This window comes from Artibeus jamaicensis, unplaced genomic scaffold (genome assembly GCF_021234435.1).
Source record: "Artibeus jamaicensis isolate MK-2021 breed Jamaican fruit bat unplaced genomic scaffold, CSHL_Jam_final contig_1015, whole genome shotgun sequence".
Taxonomy (NCBI): Eukaryota; Metazoa; Chordata; class Mammalia; order Chiroptera; family Phyllostomidae; genus Artibeus; species Artibeus jamaicensis.
The window spans coordinates 7,247,376-7,256,086 of NW_026521194.1; the positions used below are offsets into that span (position 1 = coordinate 7,247,376).

At 36.9% G+C, this 8,711-nt stretch overlaps 1 pseudogene; it reads left to right on the forward strand.

Moving 5' to 3' along the window:
• Positions 1 to 1,870: 1,870 nt before the first annotated feature.
• LOC119048084 (uncharacterized) lies at positions 1,871 to 2,103 on the forward strand (annotated as a pseudogene).
• Positions 2,104 to 8,711: the final 6,608 nt, after the last annotated feature.

An 8,711-nucleotide genomic window follows, 5' to 3' on the forward strand; every position in this document is an offset into this window, starting at 1 on the left:
CAAGGTGGCAAAGAAGCTCCTATAGAATTAGGTTTTAACCACTGGAAGCAAAGACATCAAAACCAGAAAAGGAAAGCTCAGAAAGCATAGAAGTGACCCATGGAGGTCAGGGCAGAGCACCGGCAATGTACACTATGCAGAACCCATAGGAGTTGATGGATACCTGCATTTTAGTGGTGATTGGCCCCTTGAGCTAATGCGCTGACTTTAGAATTTCAGAAATCAGCACTTTGAGTTGAAAAATCCTTTAATATCTGTCCTTCCCCAAATTCCTCCCTCCAAAAGTCTATGAAAATAGACTTTAAGCAGCCACTAAGTCCAGCCTTGACTGACAACTCATCATCCGTGATGATAATTGCTGCAGAGTTCTGATAGGTGCCCTTGCCCAAGTTGAGAAGTTTCACCACTACTCACAATTTACTTAAGAGTACTTTCTGCCCTGGCTGGTGTAGCTCAGTGGATTGATCACGAGCCTGTGAAGCAAAGAGTCGCTGGCTCAATTCCCAATCAGGGCACAGGCCTGGGTTGCAGGCTGGGTCCCCAGTAGGGGACACATGAGAGGTAACCACACATTAATGTTTCTCTCCCCCTCTTTCTCCTTCCTTTCCCCTCTCTCTAAAAAATAAATAAATAATTTTTTTAAAAAAGAGTGCTTTCTAATTAACACAGGTTGGATCTTACCCAATACTTCTAAAATTTTATATATTGCAATGATCATAAAGTTTTTTTAATGTTATATTTTATTACAATAAATTTTTTGAGGTTGAAAATTCCTTGTAGTCATTACATAAAATCTTCTTCATCAGGATGATTAATTTTTTTATATATACTGCTAAATTTAATTCACCAAATTTTATTTATCATTTTTAAGCTATACTTCAATAAGATCAGTCTATAGTTTTTCTTGTATTGTTCTTGACTGGTGTTGTAATATAAGTAAAATTGCTTCTTAAATAAGTTGAGGAGTTCTTCTTCTTTTTCTGTTTCCTGAAACAGTTCTTTCAATTACTGCTCTTCTTGACATTTTGGTAAATATCACCTGAAAACTATCTTGGCCTAATAAATTTGGGGTTCTAGAAGTTTTAATATCAATTTGATATGTTTAATACTTACATATTTCTTTAAGCTTTTTATTTCTTTAGTAAATTATGGAAAATTATAATGTTCTAAGAAATTGTCCATTAAGTTTACATTTTCAAATTTGCTATCATAGTAATTCTATATAATCTTATGACTCCTTCAATCTCTAATAATTCTTTATTTTCTTCATTAATATTATTTAATTTAATATAATATGTTTTATCTTTTACATTTGTTTTGTTTATTGTTATTCTTTTCTACTGTTAGTCTTTCAAAGAATCAACTTTGGTATTATTTCATAAATATTTCCTTATCTTTCTTATAAGCACAACTATATACTTGTAATATTTTTAATATTTCATCTAACTTTTCTAAGTAGTTGTACCAAAAAGTTTGTTAAGGTTTGCTTTTGGTTTTTGTTTTCATTTGCCATACTTACAAAAGCAGAATGTAATACAAAGAAAGAGAAGAAAAGGTAAGGTAAGGTAAGGGAAGGGAAGGAAGGGGGAGGGGAGGGGAGGGAAGGGGAGGAGAAAAGAGAGGAAGAGAAGGGAGGAAGGAAGGAAGGAAGGAAAGAAGACATTCTGAATCATAGACAGATTATAAATACTCCTCTAGGTTCTCTTTTCTACGGGCATTTTAAAAATTCCACATCAGCCTGTGCTGTGAGGATGTATCTGAGACTAAAGAATCTCCCCATTCCACATGTCAAGTTTTCCATTCTCTGTGCTAAAATAGAGAACCAGGCCCACACTGGACTGGTGGGAAAACAATTTCTATTATACAGTCAATCGCTTCTCAGCCTTTTGGCTAAGATCAAGTATAGTATCTGTTCTCATCAGTTTATTATACAGTCAGAGTAACTAGACTACAGGGAAAGTGTTTTGATATAGCGCATGTTGGGGACCATCTCCTGTACCTTCTAACCTAATTAGTTCACATTTGAGGCTTTTGGTAAAAGAACACTCTTATGAGACTTCTGCTGTGTTTTTCTTTTCATCTGTGCTAATTATTATACCTCAAATCACATAATCAACCTCTTGGGTTGCAAAGAAAAACAAGGGTGTGAGTGGTTAATTACAAAAGCAAGTGGCCCATTGCTTATGCAATCAGCAGACCTCCAACATATTCAATCTGGTGCCCAGTTATAACTTAAATATTACAAGTGGCAGAGGCCATCCTCTTAAAACTGACTCTACAACCTTCTGCAATTCTCTTTTAAAAAATCACAAACAAAAATGATCACTGCCATTTACCTACTTAATGATTTCATTACCTCCACTTACCAAGCTACAACACCTTTGTGGGTTCAGAACCCATTTCGGTGGTGGCATGACGACTGTCTTTGGCAAGATTTATGATTCCTTGGATTACACAAAGAAAAGTAAACCCAAACTTAGACTTGCAAGACCTGGCCTGTATAAAAATAAGAAGAGCGCAAGAAAACAGGGAAAGGAGAAGAACAGGCTGAAGAAAATTAGGGGGACTGCAAAGGCCAGCGTTGGTGCTGGCAAAAAATGAGCTGGAGAGTAGACAACAGAAAAAGTAAAGATTCCTCAGTAAAGTTATCTGTGGTGATTGTGCAGATTTTTCACAAGAAAAATTAACAAACTAAGAACTTCTGTAAATGAAAATGGACTGGTAATAAAGTTTGTATCTGGTTGTAATATTTTAATGCCATAATGCAATTCAATCACATCTTTCAAGAGAGTAAGAGCTGTTTTCAGGGTCATTTGCTAAATGTCTCACACCAACTCTAAAATGGAGAACAGTAGTTAGTTGTAAACACTGAGCTAATGGTGTTCTTTCTACTCGAGATCTAATGAGGCTCCAACCCTCACAATGGGAAATGATTTAACAACAATATTTATTTAGATGATGAGGCTGGTTCTCTGGCCCATATGGTGATGTGCCGCAATGTTGCAAAGTAGATATCTTCCAGATGGACATTAAAGCCCTAGCCCCATTCATTCCCGCAGAACTGACAAATGGAGAGCAAGGTATGTTTATTTTTTAAACTGAACCCAGTAGTACTTAGGCTAGCTAAAGCAGTTTTGACGTCCTATAAAAGAAAACTTTAGAAGATACCTCTAGGAAATAATTTTTAAAACTCGACATACCATGACAATGTTTAATTGGATTCTAAAAATTAGTGCAATTAGTGAGGCTTTGTGATCAGAAAATTTGCATATAAACTTGGGCTCTCCTCTATGACTTTGAGAGAAGACTGAGCTTCGCGAAGCCTCAGCTTCTGCATCTGAGAAATGAGGAGAGGACGAACTTTGAAAAAGACAAATTTTGTACTTTACATCCATGAAAGGTCAAACTTTGTAAACGCTAAAGTACCAGAAAGAGCGAGCTGTTATTTTTGTTTCTTATGAGGATTAGTTGACACTGAAAAGAATCATGGGTTGTTATTTGACCATGTCTCAGCTAGATCTACTATTTCATGTTTATGATGAACTTTTGGCCTATGACTTGCCTTGACTCTTTGGTTAACAATTCCAACAGCCACATGTGAAGAGTCCTCTTTTGCATGGTATGTGGGTGTGTTTTCCTCATATTCTCTGCAGATGTTTCAACTGAGTGTCAAAGTCAGCCCTATGGAGCCAGCCATGTGGGAATAAGCTGTCATTTTATATGACCCAACAACTCCTAACCCAACCTCCTTTCTTTTTCTTACTCAACTTCCATGTTCAGGCAAAGTTTAGAGTTTCCATTTAGATGGAAGTGTCTTGCCCAAGAGCAAAAGGTATTGAACAGTCCAGGAAGGACCCCACTCATCACTCCTGTTCTATTGTAGAGCCAATCTTTTCTTTGAACTGAAAAGCATCTTTGATTTCATATTGTCTCCAGCCATTTCATGAGATCAAATTTATCAAACATATCCTAAATGATTAGGACTGACAGCTCAAATGTTACATTTAAGAATCAATGCCCAAAATTACTTCATATTAAGATAAAAATGCAATTTTTTATTCAATCTCTGTCCTTTTGAACTTTACTACCATACACATAAAGCCTTTAAGATCTAGTATTTGCTAGATCTTAAACAAAAATCCCTTAATAAAGTAAGTAAGGGGTTAAGGAACTAATGCCTTTTCCGGGATATTTTTAAACTAGCCACATGAAGAAGTCAACTCTAAAGGGATGAGTCTTTAATACTTCAAGCTCAGGTATCACAAGAAGAAGGATTGTCCTGTTGTCTCTGGAATCACACCAAATAAAACAAAGAGCTTCTATTTACTGAGCCACAGGAACTAAATCCAAGACAAATGTACCAGAACACCAAATTTTTCCTCTCTAGCAAATAGTGCTAGTGAAAATGCATGTCATGTGTTGAGACAGCCTTTGGAATATCACAGAATATGATACAAAAATAAGACAATGAATTCATTTTCATACTATCACCCCTCTATTCTACTTTTAGCCTGTAAATGTTAGCTTGTAAACATCCTAGTGTGATGAAAAGCTGTTTTTGTACTTTTTATAAAGTAATCTATTAAATCAGTAATTCTTTCCTAGGTCTCTGAAAAAAATTAATGGTCTGATAAACTCAGAAGTGTTTATAGCTGTTAATCCAGTGGCTTTGTTTGCCCTTTGATATTTCTGTAGTGATTCTCTTTCTACTTATGGGAAAATTACCCATTTTATTATACCTGCTGCCATAGGACCAATTTACAGAATCAGTTTCTAACCAAGTATATCACATTTTAGTCATCATCTTCAAAGCTCACTTATATTCAACATAACATGTTGGTATGTAAGCAAACAATAACACTTTCTTTTTTTTACTTCCTATGTCATGAAGCAAAAATAGACTGGAAGTAAAAAGACATTTACCATACTGCTTTACATGACAGGCCAACTGAAGTTAAATGCTTGATAGGTTTCCAGGAAGATAGAGACCAAACAGCATATACCATGTCTCCAACCACCCAACACATAATATCCAATTACCAGCAGCAATATTCCCATTGTCCAGAGGGAAGGAGAGAGCTGGATAACAGGGGAGCCAGCTAAACTGGGGCTGGGTTTAAGAATGGGTAGATGAAAAAGAGACCGATCTTAAAATGTCTTACAAATTATCTTTGTATTCTCTCTGATTTTCTTTCAAATCTCTTCTTTTCAGCAGCTATTCCAAAATTTTTCTACCTAAACTCCTCCAACTCCCTCTCTATTGTCTGTCTTTCTCTGCCCACTTTCTCTAATCCTCTTCCTCATGAGCAAAGATGTTTGGATCCATCCCAGTGCATCTCCTCTACTTCTTATCAAGGAAATTGAGCTTCACTCACTTGACTCTCTTAACTTACTCCATTTACATTCTTGCAAAACAAATGCTTGTGTGACCTTAAACTTTCTCAGCAAAATTAAATATCAGCTAGTTTCAAAACCTACTATTTCTCAGTTAGGCTTTAAGGAAATTTAATTTACTCTACCATGGTATATCTTTTTAAGAACCTTTCTTTCATCGATTCTTTCACTCACTCTCTCAAAATTTTACTTGACAAATATTAATGAAGTTTTTATTTGTAGAGAAACTGTGTCAGATGTTGAAAAAATATGACCTAGACACAGTCTCCATCTTCTAAAGGTCATGGTCCCTCAGGGAAGACAGACATCTAAATAAATTCCAGCTGAATGTGATGTAAACATGTGCAGAATCATGGGGAAGCTTAGAAGAAAAAAAACAGTGGTTTGCCTGAACATACAGGGAGGTTTCAAAGAAAAGTGTATATTAGAGATGATTATTGGAGGCTGAGTAGAAATTCATCAGGCAGGCAAAGGAAGAAACACAAATAATGCCAAGTTACAATTATCAATCTTGTATGTACCAGGAATTGTGCTGAGCCCTTTCTATGGCTCATATTTAACCCTCACAATAGCCCCAATGAGGTAGATGCTTTATTATCTTCATCTACCAGGTAACAAAACAGGCTCAGAAAGGTGAGTAACTTGCCCAAAGGGGATGTCAGACAGGGAGAAACATGTGTACAGGCATTGTGTGTGGAAAAGCAAGAAGAATTAGAGAAATAATCAGTAGTTTGGTGTACTCAGGATTCAATAAGGGAGAAATCCTTTGGGGAAAGGGCAAGAAAATTAGACAAGAATTATATCTGGAAAAGCCTTATCGAGAGTTTGAAATAAATTCATTAGACGGCATAGAATAGTTGAAGAATTTTCCCTTTATTCCCCATAATATTTACAGCACAAAGAAATGGATGTCCCCACTTTCAGGTTCCTTTCCTGCTCTGTTTTGCTCAGCTAATTAATTGCCAACATTGTAGAATGTGAGCACTAAAGCATAGGTGCCCTCCCTCTCTGGGGCAGATGTACTTGACTTAAGCTACAGCAGCAATTGCTTGAGTAACTCAGAGTTCTCCATGGCGGAAATAGCACAGAATTCTGGCAATTAGGAGTCACAAGGATGCCTTCAGCCATAAGAAATTTTCCCACTCTACATCCTGTTTGGAAAAAAAATTGTGGAATTGAGATTATGGTGTACTGCTGGTTCAACAGAACTCCCTCACTTAAGGTCATTGGGACATTTCCAAGAGAGGACACCACCTAATACCCATTCTTCCCCCCACCACCAGACATGGTATACTTTTCAATGCAGTCAGCCAAATACTGAGCAAAGGGGGCACCTCATCTTCCTGGTGTGCCTTGGACTTTGACTTACAAAAGGCTTTCAGTCAGCTCTTGCTCCAAGTCACACATTTAGATGCTCAAATCCTTCAACATAAGGAGTTTAGGTGTGCCAAGCAAACACCATGGACTCTTAAGTGTCTACAATAATAAATTTAAGAGATGTAAATAAAAACAATTTTCAGGTAATTAAATTGAGGCTTCAGAAGGCTCTCCTTCAATCCAGCAATGGAACTGATGCTCATGCCTCCTTTGATCTGGCTACTATGAGGAAGAGAAGGCTGAGGTTAAAACAAGGTGAATAAACACAAGCAAACAACTGCACTGACAGGCAGAAGGTACAGTGTGATGAGGGAGTTGCAATCAATGTACTCTGAGAAGTCAAAGGAGAGAGCACCTCTCCCTGCTGAACATTTTTCTTCGAGAACACAGTAATAAGTAGTGCTATTTAGATATTATTTCTGCTTTTTCTCCACAAATGGAAGGTATAAAGGTGAAACAGAGTAAATGAATAATCTACAAATTGAAAAGTGTGGAACTGACTACATTCCTGCTTCCCAGTGTATATGGACGAATAAATGTATTGTCACATTCACATCCCAGAGCTCTGTGTCTATGAACGATTGTATTTGACTGGTTCTTGTCTCATCAGTTGAAATACAGCCCAACCTTTAGCAACAGCATTTCTGGGAATCCCCAAGGTTTGGCAAACATACATATTTCTAAATCCCTGTCAGTCATTTTATGCTGGTCATTTTTTTCATCTTCCACTCTGCTTCCTCCCCTTGAGTCCTTCTCCAAATCACACCACTAATAAGTGGAAGAGACCAGCCAAGACTCAAATTCAATTTTGTCTGACTCTGAATCTAATACTCTTAACCAGATTGGATTCTCATTAACTACTCCCAAGAAAGAATGAATCTTGGTCAAATTAGTGTTTTTCTAACAGTAACGATCCAGAAGACATTGACCATGTTCTTATGAGTTTTAGGCCTTAGCTTGAATATTCCACTGTTCAGCTAGGAAAAGGAAGTGGAAAGCCAGTTTGTAACCAAATCACCATTTCATCCACTCATCCATGTATTCCATTGTTTCTTTATTCATTTGATTTATTTCATTAATTCTTTCTTATTTTTCTTTTACTTAACATATTTATTGTATGTCTATGGACTTAGACACTGACTGAAGCTGATAACATTATGAGAAATGAGCCAGCCTAGCCCCCTATATTTCTGGAACCTGCAATAGAACAGAAATCAATGTTTTCCAGAAAACTTCCTTTCCCCGATCCATCCTGTGGACCCCCTGACTCATGTTGCCCCTCAGCTCCAAAATCGTCAGTGATTTTACAAAGACAATATAATTATTCTCTTTATCTGTCAGGGCCCCAGGTGTGATCCTAAGCTATCTCCCCAATGTAACTAGCTATCTCTCAGGCCAGTACTGAAACAATCATGACACTTGACACATGATGTAGTAGAAAGCCCACTGGACAAGCAGGGAAAAGTAGATTTGAATCTCATCTCTGCCACTATTAACTCTGGAAACTTAAAGTTAATTTCTTTGAGCCCCAGCTACCTCGTGTATTAAATTGGGACAGAAAATAGATTTGGATTCAACAATTTTTAAAATTATTCTCTGAACAGCTCATATAAATGTGAATAGCACTAGTCATTTACTCTATTCCAATATGTATTTTATTTAAGTCTCACTTCAACCATGATGTTGGTTTGAACACAGGTATCCTGACTTCACTTTAAGACCTGAGCAGAGGACCACAAAGAGCACTCTCAGCTCAAAAGTTCAATTCCTGCCACCTTTTGGGTTTTATCTCTACTGCTCAGAGTCAACTCTTTAGCCAAAGGAGACTTCTCACTGTTTACTAAACATGCATTCCTTTGCTTATGGCACCCCTTTTTCTCTCATTTTTTTAAAATTGTCTCTTTGTTATTGAGCAAGATAACCTTGTCTTTTATCTCTAA